The sequence below is a fragment of the Catharus ustulatus genome, chromosome 1, assembly GCF_009819885.2.
Source record: "Catharus ustulatus isolate bCatUst1 chromosome 1, bCatUst1.pri.v2, whole genome shotgun sequence".
NCBI lineage: Eukaryota > Metazoa > Chordata > Aves > Passeriformes > Turdidae > Catharus > Catharus ustulatus.
In genome coordinates, this window is record NC_046221.1 from 80709474 (window position 1) to 80728123 (window position 18650).

General features: G+C 34.4%; 1 protein-coding gene and 2 long non-coding RNA genes across 8 annotated transcripts in view; 1 reads left to right on the forward strand and 2 right to left on the reverse strand.

The window, feature by feature from the left end:
* The window catches only part of LOC116997646, a 346453-nt gene that overhangs the window by 196918 nt on the left and 130885 nt on the right, over positions 1-18650 (forward strand). For all 6 annotated transcript variants that reach the window (XR_004418216.1, XR_004418217.1, XR_004418219.1 and 3 more), the window contains exon 3: positions 8235-8320. This is a non-coding gene — a long non-coding RNA (uncharacterized LOC116997646). The remainder of the gene's footprint in view (positions 1-8234; positions 8321-18650) is intronic.
* Positions 1-18650, reverse strand: part of LOC116997641 (guanine nucleotide exchange factor subunit RIC1-like) — a 161897-nt gene that overhangs the window by 86915 nt on the left and 56332 nt on the right. The gene's annotated exons all lie outside the window — the stretch shown is intronic.
* On the reverse strand, positions 4512-14270 carry LOC116997654. Its single transcript, XR_004418223.1, has 3 exons — positions 13990-14270; positions 8546-8661; positions 4512-4547 (listed from the first exon to the last, which is right to left on the reverse strand). It is a non-coding gene; the product is annotated as an uncharacterized LOC116997654 (long non-coding RNA).

Sequence of the window (18650 nt, forward strand, 5' to 3'; positions counted from 1 at the left end):
TATATGTATATATATACAATATAAAGAGAAATAGTTATATCAAAAAAATGGAAGAAAGCAAGGCTATGTTCTTGACAAGACAAGATCTGGGTTCTAAAAATTTAGCTGAAAAGAACATCCCAGTAGTATAGCACTTTTCTAACTAATTTCTGTGAATAAATATGTATGTAAGGCTGCAGAACCTTAAATTCAATACATTAAAAATAATATTTTTAATACTTTCAGGGTCTAATTTCTACTCAAAGTGTTTTCATTTTATTGATCCACTTGACTCCCACACAACTTTTCTCTTGAACTGTACATGGTTTTCAAGAACCTCTTATATTCACGTATCCACTTCAGTGATATAGTTACATTTATATCCACCAACACCTTGGCCCTGATCTCATACAGTTAAACTTAATTGGTGTAGTGGTAGAGTTAATTTCAAAATTTTGTGAGTATTTATATGGATCTTTACAGAAACATTCATGAGGGAAAAAAAATTCAGAATGCCTTTTCAGAAGTGAATACAAAGATTAGACATGGTAAAACAAGAGTACTTCTTTGTTTCATTTGTTTTTCTTAGTGATGAGAAATCTGCTAAATGTTTAAAGATGCATTAACAGTTCCCAGTAAAAATTTTGAATGCTGCATTCCTTTTCAGTCAAGAAATAGAATTAATGTCAGATTCTTGATTTCAGAGGATTTCATTCCCACACAGACGTTAATGCCTTATAAATATCAAATGATAGGCAGGTGGGATTATCCCTATTAAATGATTGTACTGATTTATAAAATCTAAATAAGATTTTAGGAATAGAAATAAAAATTTTATTTATAACAGAAATATTATATTATCTATAATATATATTTAATATTTATTCATAATTTCAATTTCATAAAATTTTCTAACATAAGAGGGAAATTTTTAACATGTATTACAGGTTGTTTAGTGCAAAAAAGCTGGTGAAAGGGATGGAAGGAAGGCCTTGCAAGGAGGGTGCTGCTGAGGACTTTGGACTAGTTCAGTTTGGAGAAAAAAAAGACTGACTGGGTCTTTCCAGCTTCCTGAGGTGGGAAATAGAAGAGGGAGGTGCTGCTCTGGGACTCATGGGAATGGTTGCCAGGGGAGGTTTGCTCTGGACATTGGAAAAGATTTCTTTGCTTAGGTGGTGGTCAACCACACACACAGGCTTCCTGGAGAAGTGATTGATGTTCCAAGACTGTGAGTGTTGAAGAGACATTTGATATGCTTTAGCATTTGGCCAGCTATTAAGTGGTCAGGTCGTTGGACTTCATCACTGCTAGTCCCCTCCAGCTAGAATACTCTGTTTTGGTGGTTTTTCTCTGTTTGTTTTGGTTTATTTATTTATTTATTTTACTATCTAAATCTGTGTTCATTAGTTCTTCTACTGTCAAGCAAATTAGTGAAATAAAGTCAATTTTAAAATCTGGTATTTTTTTTGTCCTAGGTATGTTCAGATATTTCTTGTAGTACCACAGTATCATTATAGTGGTAATTTAATTGAAGATATCATCTGGAAAGTGGCAACCAAGTTAAGTTCAGAGCACATTACTATTCAGGTTCTCAGGTATCCAGCGCCTCACTGTGCATTTGAGTGTAAAAAGTGTTCATTAATTTGGCTGAAAATATACCTCTAGAGTGCAAATTGAAATATTCTTTAACTTCTTCTAACATCAAGTTACTCTTTCCTCTAAGTTGAAACAAATGGAAAGAATCAGTTGCACCTCCTTGAACTTTGGAAAATTAAGGATTTTAAGTTGCCTGACACTAATTCATGTCTAATTCAACTCTGCATTTAATGGAAAGTAACTTATAAAGGAAAATAAGAGAAGGAAAAATTATGCTGATAGCAGTAAAAATATAGGTATAAATAACCTTAAACCTTTTTTTCACAGGGAACATTTTAATATGAACTTCGCTCTCTCTGGCATTAATAAAAAAATTAACAGTTCAACTAGAAATCTATCTATTTAACAGACGTTAAGAAAAAATTATGTCACAAACTAAGAACAAAATGAATGTATAGTCAACCATCGTATATTTTGCATCTTCATCTTAAAATCCTCTACAGATGTGTGAGGGTACTGTTTCGAACATAGGCTAATTCAGGAGATTATCCTGTAAATGCATTTAGACTGAGAAAGTGTCCCACCTAGATCTACCTGTCATTGTATTGGTTAGCATATGTCATTGCTCAACAGGAATTTGAAAGGAATTTAATTTTTTTTATTATTATTTCATCTTCTCTTCTATGACATCAGACTGGTTTAAGATGTTTGGGGGTTTTTTCGTTAGTTTTGTTTTGTTATATAGACATACAAGTGATGTCAATGCCACCACATTCATTGGTGCTTCAGCTCTTCTCTTTCCTTTGCCAGGTGGTCATGAACCAAGTATTTGGGAGTAAAATTATTTTTGTTTCCTGCCTCCAGAAAGTGAATTTTGTTTTGGTTTAACTTTTACCTGTTTGAGAACAAGCAATTGATTATTGATTTTAGATTATAGGTAAGGAATAGCTGAAAACTTAAAATATAAGCTGAAGACTTCAACCATTTTCTCTGTCGTCTCCAAGTTTGCTTTTTTCTGTAGGTAAAGATATGACAAGATATTTATGGGTTTTAATCTCTTTAGGAGCACCAAGAAAAAAATGAGTTTTTAAAACTGTCTTTTCTAGTTTTTGTTAGCTTGAAGATATCCTTTTCATCTGTGTACTGCAACACAAATAACTAGTAGCTAACAGTCCACATTCACAATGGTTAAACAAACTGAGATTTAATGAAAGGGTAGATGACACTAGCAACTAGTAAAGCTAGCAAGATGTCACAAAATCAAGAGGATTTTAAAAAGTTAACTGTACTCCAATAGTCTGATTAACATTGTTACCTTCTGACCTTCCTAGGGTTTTGTTATTTGAAGATTTTTTTAATTTGGTTTTTTTTTTTTTTTTATTTTGCAGATATAAATTCATTATTAATTTAATCAGTCTGTTTTTACTCATAGTGTTTTTCTAACTTAGAAGCCAGAAATTGATATTTCACATGATACAACATATTGCATAACTTGTAAAAAAAAATTCACTTTTCTTTTTACTGAAACCTGTAAATGATGATTTACAAGAACATAGTCAGTATCACGACACTTGAAATTATGTGTCTGTACTTCATAACACAACTGACTCAGTTGTGTATTTTTGATATTTTTGATATTGTCTCTTTTTTTTTTTTCCTTTTTTTTTATCATTTTACTTAGTATGTGTATTTGGCAGAAATTTCCCTTAGGGGAGCTAGGGCTCTAGATGTCACTAGAATTCAAGTTCTCTGAATGTTAGGGTACAAATTGATCAGTGATTCTTTATTTTAAACTTGCACAAAATTGTGCACTACTGCAATAAAATGACTGGACAAAGGAAACTGAAAACTGTTAGTTTGCAAGGGCAAAACCTTTCTGACAGTAAATATGGATCTTCAAATGTCAAGAGGGACTAGATTAAATCCATGGGTTTCTTTCAATCTAATATCGTTAAGAATAATTACTTTATAATTTTCTTTAAATGTTTGGCTAATACAGATACATGTGGTACAGAAGCTGTATCTCTGAAAGCACAGCCAAGTAGAAAAAAAATCAGATTTCAAAGTTTTGCACAAATACACTGTTGTGATTTGACAGTGGCCAAATGCCAGGCACTCAAAAGTCACTCACTCACTCACCCCTGCCACAGCAGGACCGAGAAGAAAAAAAAATAATTAATGAAGGGTTGATGAGTTGAAATAAGAACTGGGAGAAAACACATCAATGGCAAAACTGGCTCAACTTAAAGATACAAAACAAATTTATTAGTAACACAGTCAGAGGAGGATAATGAGAAGTAAAATAAGCCCTTAAAAACCACGATTTTTCCCCAGCCCCTCCCTCCTTCCCACTGACAGCACAAGGAGACAGGGCATGAGGAATTTGGTCAGCTCATCACCCCAGGTTTTCCTCTGCTGCCCAGGGTGAGGAGTCCTTCCCCTATGAGACCATGGGATCCCTCTCAAAGGAGACAGTTCTGCGTGAACTTCTCCAGTGTGGTATCACTCTCACAAGCAGCAGCCAAACTACACCTGTTGCAATGTGAGTCCCTCCCAGAGGTACACAATCCTCCCAAAACTGCTGTGGAGTAGGTCACTCTTCCAGGAGTACAGTCCTCAAAGGACAGGCTGCTCCAGCCTGGGAACAGGGCCTCTCTCTCCGCTGGGTCTCCTACTGGATCTCCCACTGGATCACAGCCTCCTCCAGGCATCCACCTGCTCCGGCATGGGCACCTTCCCCATGGGCTGGAGTGGATCTCTGCATCCCTGTGGATCCCCATGGGCTGTGGGTGGATCTCTGCATTCCCCATGGATTCCCATGGCTGCATGGCATAGATGCTTCACTATAGTCTCACCACAGCCTGCAGAGGAATCTCTGCTCTGGCACCTGGAGCACTTCCTGCCTCTCCTTCTGCACTGACTTTGGTGTCTCCATGTTGTTTCCCTCACATGTTCTCACTTCCTCCTCTTCCCTGCGTAAAAAAATGGAAAAATAATTGTGTGTACTTTGTCTTGATTTTCTTGTTAAATTTGTCTCACAGAGGCATTATCGCCATCTCTAATTGTCCCAGCCCTGGCCAGCAGCATGTCCATCCTCAGAGCCATCAGGGATTGGTTCTGCTGGACATAGTAGAAGCTTCCAGCAGCTTCTGGCTGAAGCCATCTCCTTGGCCACCCCACTACCAAAAACCAGGCTGTGCCAAACCAATACATACATGAACACAAAGATGGTGACTTAATGGGAGCCTTTAAAATACCCAAACAGACAAACAACCAACCAAAGTCATGAGAAAATAAAATGGAAAAAAAAAATTAGCAAACCGATAGAACTGGGCATTTTTCTCAAATCTCAGCAAACACCACAAAACAAATCAGATGAACATACTCCAACTATTGTAGCATTACAAAGATTTAAGGATTTCTATGAGACTAGAAACTACTTTTAAATGTGTACTCTTCTTCCATGATACAACTCTTTTGAATATTTTAAGTATTAAAAAAAAAAAAAAAAAAAGAAAAATGTAAGTTTGAAGATATATGCTTGGTTGCAACTTTTCACCTAAATATTGATTAAAAGCAATATTCAAGCAATATTCTTGCTTCAAGCAAGTTATTTTTACCACTATCACTCCATTATCTTGTTTTTAATGTACCATTAAAATGTTCTAGCACTCAGATGAAAATAGACTTTGGATGAAGAGACATCAGTTAATCTTGAAACTTGCAAGTCTCAAAAATTGTTAACAAAGGAGAAATAAGAGAAATTGTATGAGACTCCATTATATTGTTGTTGAAAAAGAAATACAAAACCCTCAAGTCATGGCCACTCTGACATAAAAATAATTATAAAACAAGATTTTATTTAATGATAGCAGGGTGATTACAGTAATTTCATGACTATAAGGCGCACCGGATTATAAGGTGCACTTCCAGGTGTCAGCAAATTTCCAAACTTTTGCCGATATATAAGGCGCACTGGACTATAAGGTGCACTTTTTTTTTACAGCAAGGATTCGCCACCGGCGCCCCCAACGTGGTTGCTGGCAGAAGCCCCGCCTCCACCCAGCAGCCACGGTGCCATTGGCCCTCAGGCTCGCCTGCACCCAGCAGCCATGGCCCTACCGGCTCCCCCTGCGGCTCACAGCTCACACTTCCGGGTTGGCAAATTTCTGAACTTTGTCTATATATAAGGCGCACCAGACTACAAGGCGCACTTCCGGGTTCGGGCCAAAATTTTAATCACAAGGGTGTGCCTTAGAGTCATGAAATTACTGTATTTTAATTTTGCAAACCAGAAGTACATAGTTCCCTCACTCTTAGAGAATCTTGAATGATAGTGCAATATATATAATTTCTTGAATATTATTGTGAATGCTGGATACCTTGTTTTACCTTCTGTGTCATGCATTGGCTCTCATGATTTCAAATGGATGTGTGTGTGGCTATATATCTTGATCTCAAGAAATACTGATTTAAAAGACTTTGAAGCAGCTATTGACAGAAATTAGTTTCCTGACTTCTTACTGCCTAACTACGTTGTTGTCTTGTGGGTACAAATGAAACTCTAACACTTTTTAGTTGTTTCTCATTTCTGTCTTGGTTTTGTGTAGTTTTTATTACTTTCATTAAATACTTTCTTCATCAGTTTCTTCTTCCACATATACCACAATCAACTTCCAAAGCTGAGTTCACTTAGATTTGTTATATTCACATTCCCTTCAAGCAAACTGTCTTCTGTGTTGTTTTAATTTAACATAACTTTTTTTTTTTTGGTACAGATAAAATAATTTGAAGAAAGGAGTAACTCAGAGGATGATTAAGATTATATTTTAAAGTGGAACTGATAAGTTCAATAGAAATTAGGCTAAAAAGACAAATTACAGGTTTGTTTTTTTTTATAATTAATGTCTGTTGTTTTAATTTAATAATAAAACTGTCACAGAATCACAGACTGGTTTCTTAATGAGAAAAAAAAAAGTAATAATATTGGTTTTTTTTCTTAGGACTGTGAAAACTCATGTTTTCTATTTTTAACTTAAATGTATCAAGAAGTCCTTAAAATTGGTAAAAATTTTCTGAGAAAACTTAAAACATTCTAATGATGATAATGACTTCAGTAGTTTGATTTCTCTTGATAATGTCTGCTGCTTCTTCCCTGCTTAATATACTCCATGTGCATTTCTAAAAATGTGTGTTGAGTATTAAGAGGCACCTAGGGGCTATGCTTCCTGAATTTCACATGGTTATTGAAATAAAGTAAAAAAACAACAACCTTACTTTCTTTTTGGGTTTTTTAAATTCTCCTCAGTAAATCAAAAAATATAATGTTGTGCAGGAGTGGGAGGTGTGACAATTAAATAGCTACTCTTGGTAAGTTTTGCATAGAATCATAGAATGTTAAAGGGCTGGAAAGGACCTTAAAGGTCATCAAGTCCCTACAGCTCCCACTATGCCAAGCTGCTCAAGGCCTTCTCTGACCTGACTTGGAACATTGCCAGCATTGCAGCATCCACAGCCTCTCTGGGCAGCCTGTTCCAGCGTCTCACCACTCTCACAGTAAAGATTTTCTTCCTAATAGCTAATATAAATTTCTCCTCTTTCAGTTTGTACTAATTCCCCCTTATCCCATCACTAAAGTTCCTGACAAAGAGTGACTCTCCAGCTTCACTATAGGAAAAGATACTGGAATGTTACTGTGAGATTTCCACATAATCTGTTCTTCAGGCTGAACAGCCTCAACTTTCTCATCCTGGCTTTGTAGATGAGGTTCTCCAATCCTCTTATCAAGTTTGTGGCCCTCCTGTAGACTTGATCTAACAGTTGCATGTCCTTCATAATCTGGGGACACCAGAACTGTACGCAGTTCTACAGGTGGGATCTCACAGGAGTAGAGGAGCGGGTGAGAATCACCTCCTTCAGTCTTCTGGCAATACTCCTTTTGCTGCAGCCCAGGATTCCATTGTCTTTCTGGGTTGTAAGCACAAATCTGAGTGCCATGTTTTTTCAAAAATTATGGATAATGACTCAGCAGCTTTGTCTGCCAGCTCCCTGAAGACCTGCAAATTAATTTCATTGGCTCCCATGGACTTGTGAACATTGACGTTACTTGGTCTTGAACCTAACTCTCTCCTACAATGGGCTTAGGGTTTTCATTCTCCCAGTCCCTGTCTTTATATTCTTGACATGGGTGGCGTGGCAAGAGCACTTGTAGTTGAAGATATATAAAGAACATATCTTTATGATATTGTTCTTTCTCTATGATCTAAATGACATTTTTTTTTTAGACTCTTGAAAGTTTGTGGTAAACGATGTTGACACATTTTATTTCAGGAATTTGTGGAAGCAAAGTTACGTACACATCTCTTGAAAATCTGGTAAGGATTGCCTGATAGGAATATTTTTATATCGTGGCCTATTTATGAGCTTCCTTGTTGATAACATTTTAAAAGAATGCACAGATGACATTCAGTTTTCTAATTTGCTTTTAAAAAGGTAATCCTTTCTAGAGATTTATTTGCTTAAGATAATGAGGTAGGATTACATCAGAATTAACTGCAATGCTATTAAGTGTTGGCTTTTTTGTTTGTTTAGTTTTTTTTTTCCTTGGGTCTAGCCTTATGTTTTCAGTTTGAAAGTAAGCTGAGATTTATTTTTCCTAGGTTACAAAACAAATTCAAGACCAGAAGACAAAAAGGTAGCTGAGGTAGTAATTCTCCTGAAGAATTAAGAAACCAGTGTCTTCGAGGTATGTTTGTTTTGAAATGTTGTTAATGATTTATTAATCTTGACGCTATGCATGAGAGCAATGGTGAGTGCTTTGAACATTAGTGATTATTCTGCATCTTCAGATGTAGCTCATTTGAAAGGAAACTCCAATTTTTTTAATTTTATAAGTATTGGGAATAAGTTATAAATGTGCTTCTGTTTTATGTGACAGTATCTTTCTGTCTATAAAATTAGACATACCCACCTGCACAGTTAAAAATCTAGAAGTATTCTATATTCTTTCTGACTTAACAGTTGCTACTTTCTTTATGTGCTGTAGGTACTGAGAAAAATTTCCAAATAAGAATGTTCAGGAAAAAGCTGTAAAACAGAAGAAATGCATATTACTGTGTTTTAAATAACTACAATAAACCTTTCTATCAGCTAGATGTTAAAGAGCATGTATAGAAATAAATTATTAATGACCCCATAAGGGAGACAATAAAAAGTCATCAGTAGGTAGACAGATTTATGGAAGATAAACTAAAGAAATTCATCACTGCCTTTTCACAAGTTTAAAAAAAAACATATTTAACACTCTTTTTCAGTTACAAAATGTTTGAACTCAGTAAATTGGATTCCACTTTTGTAAATGTACCAGCGGGTCTTGTGGGGAACTAAGGAAATTGAGCTGATGGTAATTTCATTTTAGGTCTAGTTATCACTTAACATGTTCAGGAGCTTAAACAAGGCAAAATACAGTCTTCATACATTCAAAAATACCAGAGCCTGGAAAGCACTTTTCCTGTTACTTTTTGGAAATATTCTTTTGTAGTTTAACTTTCCTGGAATGCCTTCCATCCCTGGTTTTCTCTTTCATTCAATATATTGAGTTTCAAAGGATTTTTTTTTTTTACTCTTAGAGGATGTATTTTCCACAACAGTAAAAGTGCAATTCCTCTATCTTTTATTACTTCAATTCTCACCTGAAACTTCCTTGTTTTTGCAGGAGGTGTATTTCACCAGCACGCATTCTTGTTTCTTCTACATTCCCACCAGATCTGTGCAATTTTGTTCACATTTGAACTGATAGGAGCATGTAGAAGTTTGGCTAGTGACACAAATATCTCATGGTTGATAAGTACTGCAAGCCTATAATGTGACACACAGATTTTGTCCAAAAATAATTTTCTACTAAAAAAGGAACCAAAAAACGCAAACACAAACTCAGTTTCCTCCTCCCTCAAAGACTATAATTATTTCAACTCTGTTTAAAAAATACCTACTCAGGACTGCTGATCTTTAGAATTTTTTTCTTTGTCTTTGCTTTAGATGTTTAGGTGTTCAAAAACAGGTGTGAAGACTTTAGAATTGAGGAGTTCCATGTATTATCTTTGTATAATATCATTCGCAGTGACTAGATTCAGATTTTTTGCCTCCTAGTTTTTGTAACCACAAATACCTCTCTTTTATTGTCAGTCTTTTTCCCTGGAGAAGCAGTATTTGAAGTACTGTAATATATGACAAGAGGGAAATCAGCAAATATTCACATATTTTACCCTATTATTCTATTATCTGCCAGCATACCTAAATTTTGTATTGGAGAAAGGAATTTAAAACTGTTGTTGAAAATTTGATGAGACTCTACACATGTGCCAGTGACATCTGGGAAAAATATTTTTTGATAAATGAAATCAATAATAATAAAAGGCCTTTTCCTGACTCCCATTGAGATACATACTTGTTCCTCAGAGCACAATTTGTCTTGCAGATTGCATTTGATTTGTAGTCTAAGGATAGAAGCTCATCATATCCATGTTAAATACATGTATTTAAGAAGTATGGTAAGGCAATATTTTTATATTGAGTCATGAGGAAAAATGTGTAAAAAAGATAGATCTCACTTCACTGAGTCTTGCTGAAACAAGACACCAAGCAACATATTTAATCATTTTAAATCAGTGTACTTTAGCTTGTGATTTTGATGTGTTTTTGTCTAGCCTGATCCCTCAGTGCTCCCATGCATGCAGTATTTCTTTTCATATTTTTTAAGCCTTTATAGAAACTTCACTTTCTCCCAGTTACAGAAAAATAATTGTAAAATGTCACACAAAAATAATATAATATGAGGGAAAACAAAAGAAGCAAAGCATGTCTACCCTTTCTCATTCCATCTGTCAGATTATTTAATCTTACTCGGTTTAATATTTCTGTCATTTTAGACTATTGTGTGTTGGACAGGTTACCGTCTGATTTCAAATGGATTTTGAGTGGATTATTTAATCTGCAGTACCAAATGCATACTGTATTCTTTTGATATATTTACCTTTCAAAATTACTACATGAAAATAGCTTATACATGGGGCAGCCTATATTTTCATGTCTGTGTAAAAGTCTGACTTGATACATGCAAATGAAGTTTTAGAGCTACCTTGTGACAGATATGTATTTATAATGGGGCTAAAGAAACTCAGCATTCTTACAAGTGTTGGTATATGTTGGCCTTACTTGTCAAGATATAAAACTAGAAATTAATTGCCTAGAGTAACGTACTTTGAGTCAACCTTGAATTTTAGCCTAGTGCAAGACTAATTGGTATATCACTTCCCTGAAAATTCAGAAATATTGCAGAATGTTTTGAGTATTTTTTGAAATGGAGTTGAAAAATATTTTAAAGCAGGAAGTTGACTGAAGCATACAAAAAACTGCCAACTTAAATTTTGAATATATGAGCTTTCAAGGTTTTCCACTCTGAAAGTAAATTAAAAAATGAAATGGCGATGAAAAAAATTTCTGTCACTCTTGGAAATAATTTCTGCCTTCAAAATCAGTATAAAATGATCCATATTATTCTCAAGTTTCAAAGGAATTTATTTCATTTGAGATAATAATGTAAAAGGCCAAGGAATTTATCAAATAATTTTTCATACTGTAAGTCTTGAGAAAAAAAAATATTTTGAGACCATTTCAGCTTGCTTACGTGTGTCAGAAAATATTATTAATTTGATCGTGTAACAACCACAATATGCAAGTGTTCTTGTGAAATCATGAAAATAGTAGATATTCAACAATTTCATCCAAATACATTAGAAGGATTTCAAGGTAAATTTCTAAACACTAGATCAAAACTTAGTGAAAAGTCAATCATTACTACAACTAGACTGAACTAGGTTCGGGTTTATTTGGAACCTGTGTGCAGTTTTCTTTTGTGCAACCATTCTTGTTTAAAAGTACAAAACCTAGGTATTTTGTGAAATCTGTCACAGCTTCAAGTAGCCTGTGTGCTCCCTTTTGGAGTCATAAATAAAATCATTGATTTCCTTAGTAAATGTAGTGGCAGATACTTCCACTGTAGGACTTAAGCAGCAGAAGTATAGGTGAGGATTGCATGTGAAAGAAACAAGCAGGAATCAGGAAGAAGGGAAAAAATAATTTCACTTATCATTTATTGCATGGATGGAAACAGCATAAGATTCCAACCTGAAATGGCCAGTTGGTCGGTCTGCCTGTGTAGAAGAGGTGTATCTTCAGGCAGAGGTGGAGAGGTGCAGCCACACCACACCAGGGCTGAAGTAGCTGCCAAGGGCAACCAGTGGTGATCCAGGGTCCTGGTCTGGCCCTTGGCAATAGGGCATTGCTTTGACTGGGCTCTGCTGCAGAAGCTGTACCCTTGGAAGCAGCTTGAGAGTGAAAGGCAGGCTTGTCTCACACCTGCAAAGTACACGCTGGGTGTGATCTGATCAGCGGGGGTCAGCTTGTATACAGGAGTTTGATTCCAATTGACTGCTACTGGCACATGCTAATCTGCTGTCTGTGCTTTTACAGACTTTGGTTTAAAGAATTTATTTAAAATCTATTTAAAAAAATAATTTAATTTAGTTAAAATTTATTTAAGCAGATCCAAAAAGACGCAGACATTCAGATTTCTATTACCAGTTTTCCCTTGACCTATATAACTCAAAAGTGTTTATTGGTTTTCAGCTGCTCCAGAGAAATTGCAGGATGTAAAAAAATTACAGATACGTTTTGGTTTTTTTTTTTTTTTTCTTTCAGAACTCATGGGAGCTGCTTAGCAAATGCCACTAAGAGCACTTGAATTCTAGGATATACAAATCCACAAATGTCAGTTTTTACCCAGAATTTCACTATTACCATGTTCCAGTTTTATGTGTTTGCTAGCAATATGAAGTGGTTTATTTTTCCAGCAAATATTTGCTTGTGGTTTTTGATGCTTGCTTCTTAGAGTTATGGTTGGGGCTTCTTATGCTGCTTTCTTATGAAACAGCTAAATAGTGTAGTACAACTCTTTTGAAATATGGGTTAAAAATTAATGTTTCTTCTGATGGAAAGAGTAGTTAGTCCTTCTGTTTCTTATGGTGAAGTGAGTTTAATTCTAAAAGACGTTCAAGTTCAAACAAAATAAAACTTAAATAAAAGCAAAATAAAACTTAAATTAACCTGTAAGGTTGCTTGGAAGGAAATATGGACTAGCCTTATTTTTTCCTAATACTCTAAAATCACAGTGTCCAGATTTGTCCCGTGCTCTAGGGAATTTTTTATATTTATTTTTAATGGATCAATTTTTAAATGTTGTAGCTGTCCCTGCTCTTGAAATAACGTTCCAGCCATCTATAGATAGAACACAATTAACTTGAGGTAAAAGAGGGAAAACCAGAAAGGAAATACATACTATACACAGAGCATCTCTCTGTATTCAATGTCAGTTTTAATGGGTCTGTAATTAGGTCAATAGACTGATTGATATCAGCACTTAGCTTCCTAGGTGACATCACCCTCTGCTTCATTACCTAATAGAGATTAAGATGGGGACTCATAGAAAATTCTGCTTCCTGGACTGGGAAAAGTAGCTAATTAAATAAGCTGCAGACTTGACAATGTCTGAATTATTTACCAATATATCCACATAGATACATCTCCAAGTCGAGACTAATAGGAAGGAAGAACACAGAGCACATGACAAAACAGACATGCTTGAAGTCCATGTATCTGAAGGAGTCTAATTTAAAGAAACTATTTTAGAGATAGTCTGTAACTGGACTAATTGTGAGTAAAATTATGGTTTGTTTAAAAGTTTTATGCAGAAAAACTAAGTCAAAATACTGGCAAGAAGCTTCGAGATTAAGCAAAAAGACAGCTGTTATAATGCATGGTCAAATGGACAGAGATCTTGGCATGATCCAAAGAGCATGTGATTCACAGAGATCAGTAGAAAGAAATAATGAGATAGGTGTCTCATATAGCTATAAATAGAAAGCTCATAAATCCAGCAAAGGACACAGCTTTGAGTGGTTCTTAATTTAAAAATATTTTCTGTGTTTTTAATTCAACATATAAGGATGTGTCTGCATAACACTAAAATACAGCAAGGACCTTTCACTGATCCTTGAAAAATGTATTATTATTAAGGTGTTGTATGTTGCAGCTGAAAGAGATTGATGCAATCATTAGTGCTTTTTTATTATTTTGTTGCTAGGGAACCTCTTCCTTTTTTAACTTTCTATTACTTTTTGGAGATAGTATTTACTCAACACTGATTTAAATTCATAGGATGAAATATTTAAAACATGACTTTTGAGATTTTAGGAATTTTTTGTTAAGAATGAAAAAGCAAGGAAGTATATTTTTCTTAGTATTGTGTCTTAAGATATATTTGGGTTTAAGAGAGACTGCTGACTGATATAAAATTACCTTTAGTTTTGAGAGGACTGTAAGGGATAAGGTTAGATAAGGCTGGGAGAACTCACACCTGATTGTATCAGCAAGCTGCAGCATGAAAATAAATGCCTGCCTGTGAAAATAGAAGAAAAATGTGTGAATTTTTTTGGTAGATGATATTTATGAATAAGTTGAATCTCAAAGATTTCTGCTACAATTGTAAGAAATTAGTTCACATGTGGCATGTATAACAAATTTGCTTATTCTTTTGATATCCTGCAAGAGTCCTCAGACATATATCTGTAAGAAGTAAAAATTAACTGTTTTATATACATATATGTATATGCTTTCAAATAAATTAGGAAACACTGTGTAAATAACATTTTGATACATTTTCATACATACAGGTTTTCATCTTTTATTTGCCATTTGTAAGTTCTGAGCGTCAAAATGCACTGACAAATTAACACCTGTGTTAGTTTTGAAGTCGTTTCTGTTGAGAGGTCTTAGTGTCATGTTTGATGTAGGAAATAGCAGGGATACCCTAAGAAATTCTGCTACAGTATTGCTCCTGACAAAAAGAAAATCAAATAACACTGATTTAGAAGCACTAAGAATAGGCTTAATCCAAGTCTGAAAGCTCTAATCCAAAGTTATACAGAAGCTGTACTGAACAAGATGAATGGCTTACTGGTACCTGATCTGACAGGGGAAGAAGCAGAAATTAGATATGATAAATATCTCAAAGTTTTAAAACAATTACCTGCATCCCTTTGATTTTTAAGGCTAGAATCATCAGAATAATTTTTTTCCACAGTGCCTTCTTTTTGGCTCAGCTCTAAAATAAAACTGAATTCTTTGTTAATCTATGAGTCAGTAATAGATCTGAATGCATCAAACCTCATGAGTTGCCCTTTTCATCAAATAGAGGGAGAGAAAGAAGAAATTAATTTAAGTAAACACACATACTTTAAAACATAGTCTTTTCTAAAATTGCTTGTGTTTCTGTGCAATATATATCTCTAGAAATCACTGTTATAATTTTTAAAAAGAAAGTAGTGGATACTAACAGCTCTTGACAGGTCATCTTACTAGTCATTAGCCAGAGGTTTTATCTCATTTGCTTCCAGAGTTAAAAATGTGAGCAGAAATTGAGTGGTGAGTGTGAACACAGCTGCTGCCCAGAATTTCCAGCCATACAGTAGTTTGAATGGATAAAAGGGACATAAGCTTGGTACTTCATACAGTCTAATGAGATGAATATAAATATTTTGACATTTCTATTTTATGCTGTCTGTGAAGACTTATTCACAAGAAGAGATAAATAGGTATGTTCATTAGTTCTATTCCTGTGGCTTTCAGAAGTATGCAGGATCACTTTAACAAAAAACAACAATCAAAAAACCCAACCAAACAACTAAATAAAAAAACAAATCTAAGAATAAAACCACCTTACCGCCGCCAAATATAAAATAAAACAAATGAAAAGAAAATTCTATGCTTTTCCTCATTGTTTTTTAAACATGTAGACAGAAGATTTCTCAGTCTCTCACCTTCCTCCATTTCTGAAGTACATGTGTCAGCTAAGAAAAAAAATCATTGATCTTTAACAGCTACCAGGAAATATCTGCTAGTCTGCTCACACAAGCTTTTACTCTTCTATTTCAAACCTTTTATTCAGGACAACTTGTACCGACATTTCAGAAGTAAATTAGGCAGCCCGTTACTTTTAGGTTTGCTGCAGTCTAATATAGGTGTCTGTATATGCCTGCCACTTTTAAACCCACTTGCTACAGCAATGCCCCAAGGTTTTTTTAAAGCGATTCCAATGGTTTTTTTTATCATTGCTGATTTTGGCTGGTATGAGTACTTGCTCTCCAAAGAGCGAGTCCCAGCACAGAGTTTTAGTTTTTAGGTTTTTAGTTTCTTAGAAATCCTTGGTTTTGCTTGACTCTCCTTGAGTGACAGACCACTTTGCAATGGTTGTGACTATATTTTTTTTTTAAGAATTTTTCTAACTAAACCTGTGATCTATTCATTAACAGTTTGGTGTATATTTTGTGCACACAGTTGTAGTGAGGAGCTTTTTATTTTCATTCATGTCAAATTTTTTCAGAATATAAGGAGGATTTTAGTTCTTTGTGATTTAGATCCCAAAATTCCTCAAGGTGTCTGAATTAAGAAACTTTGTGCATCCCTGAAATATGCCATATTACACCAGTGAAATAATTTCTGATACCTGGAAAATAGAAGACAACTGCATAGGTTTTAGCCCCTCCTCTTAGTCACATTGAATTCAACTGGACCTAATGCTTCAATATAAGAAAATAAGTGGATACACAAAAGTGACTTATTTTTAAAGCAGGCTTATACATTATCCAAATTTGCAAAAGCGACACATTATGCATGAAGGGTTTAATAACTGAAGGACATGGATAATCCCTATTAAATAGATTTATACTGAACTTTGGCAGCTGATATGATCCTGTAGAGTAAATCTGAATTTCCAAGTTTCACAATACATGATTATTCCTGAGATCTTTCCTAATGTGATGCAAAATTGCTTTTACTCTAATTGTTTGCAGTAAATTAAAAAAATAAAATTAATGAAACTTGTCAATGGGCAAAGCAGATGTGTTTTATTTATTGTCCAAGGTGATTCATATATCATCTTACAATTGTCATTTTTCTGGGGGAAATATCAAATGACTATTATTGGGGAGACTGCTAATCTTAATTCTAAAAGATAATAAAGGAGTGAGTTTATAAAGCAAAAAGCACCTATAATTACAAGATATTACAAGAGGTTTTTAAAATAGACATTTAATTTAAGTAAACACACAAGTAATAAGTAATAATAAGTAATAGACAGGATTTAATTGAGGAAATAGAAGGTCACTGGTGCAGATGAGGCTAGAATGTAAACATTTTCAAGCAAACACCCACTCAAGGCTCTATATGCACATGACTTTTTTGTTGAAACATACCTAAACTCCTTCTGTAATCAAGCTAGCTTCTGTTCTTAATGATACATAATTGACAGCTGACTGAACATTGCAGTTAAAGCAATCCATCTCAGAAATCCCTCAATGATCTATTAATTACTGTTTCCAAGTAACATTGAACTAACTCTTTCAAAGTGACAATATAATATAAGTAAATTTTCTTCCAGCAAGTAATGGTAGAAAATAGAAGGTCATTTACATCTCCATTTGCTTTTGTTCTTTTGGAATTTTTTTTCCTTTTAGTTTGAGAACGTGCGGCTTGGGAGTATTCCAGGCACAACACAAAGTCCTTCCTTAGTCTCATTTCCCCACCATGAAAATTATAGAATTCCATTTAGAAGTAAAGAGAATTTGAAGGAAACATGTCATATGTTTGTTTATATTAAATTTGAAATGTACAGAACCTTATTTATATAGATAGCTTATATTTGAGAAATGCAACTGATATCTTTCACCGAAACCTTTTTTTAAATATTTGTACATTTCAGGAAGTTTTTTTTGTAAGGTCACTTGATTTAGAAATTGACTTTGAGTATCATGTTTCATTCAACGAGATTTGATGGGGTTTTTTTTGTGTAACAAGTCAGGAGTTTCTGGTTTGGTCTACTTTCTTTAATATTTTTTTTTTAAGACTGGAATGCCTATAAATTGCAATCAGAACATGATACAGAGTTCAATAAATACCTTAAAGGAGATAAAACAAATGAAATTAATTAAAACCCTTGCATTCAGCAGCATTGTTTCATTCTGCCTTATCTGGGGCACTTTGAATTTCCTAAATTCTGTCTTTTGCTATATTTACTGCTAAGACAAGAAAAAGAGAAAATGCATGTGTACTAAGGACAGCCTCTGAAGGTTAAGCCAGCTTAGTGAAATCACTTCTTCAAAATTCTATGTTATTCTCTTGCTGGAGAGTTTTCCAATTAACATTTAATGTCCAGGCTTCCATTTCATGGATCAAATTAAAAGTATCCTTCCGCAAGGTCTTCCTCAGGTGATCTGAAAATTCTCTGATGTGATACTTTTCAATTGCCTGTGTAATTTACATTTTGTTGCATTATATGATCAGCGATCTATGGAACAAGAAGTAACTTGGACATAGTATATAGTCTTCCAAATCCAACCAGTCTAACTGTGTTTCTTTTTTGATAGAGCGTCTCTAGCAGTTCCAGAGGAAGAAGGTTTAAGCTTTAAACACTTATTATTCATCTTTGACATCTAAGGTTTTCAAGTGGTTAAATAAGAGTTCATTTATCCTCTATTTCATTTACTATGTGCTCTCATATTAAATGCAAATCCATGTAATTTGGTGATAGAAGGAGGATGTCATTAAGATTCATGAGTAGGAAAAGGTGTTAACAGAACTGCAAAGGTTACAGGAATTTAGCCTCTGCTTAAGGTAAATCAAGCTCAAAAATTACCTCATTCCTGTAACATGAATGTTAAAGGAATGTTACAGTTTCTGAAACTGTAACTGACAAGAAAATTCAAAGTTAATTTTCATCATCTGTGTACATCAATCGCAAAAGAAAATATGCATTTAATAAATCGAGTTAGTGTCGATTTCATGCATTTTGTAATGTATTTTCTTTTATTCAGTATAACAGTTAATATTATTGCAAACTCTTATGAAACTTTCATGGACTTCATTTCAAATTTTATTTTTTGAAGGAGAATTCTTAAAGTGAA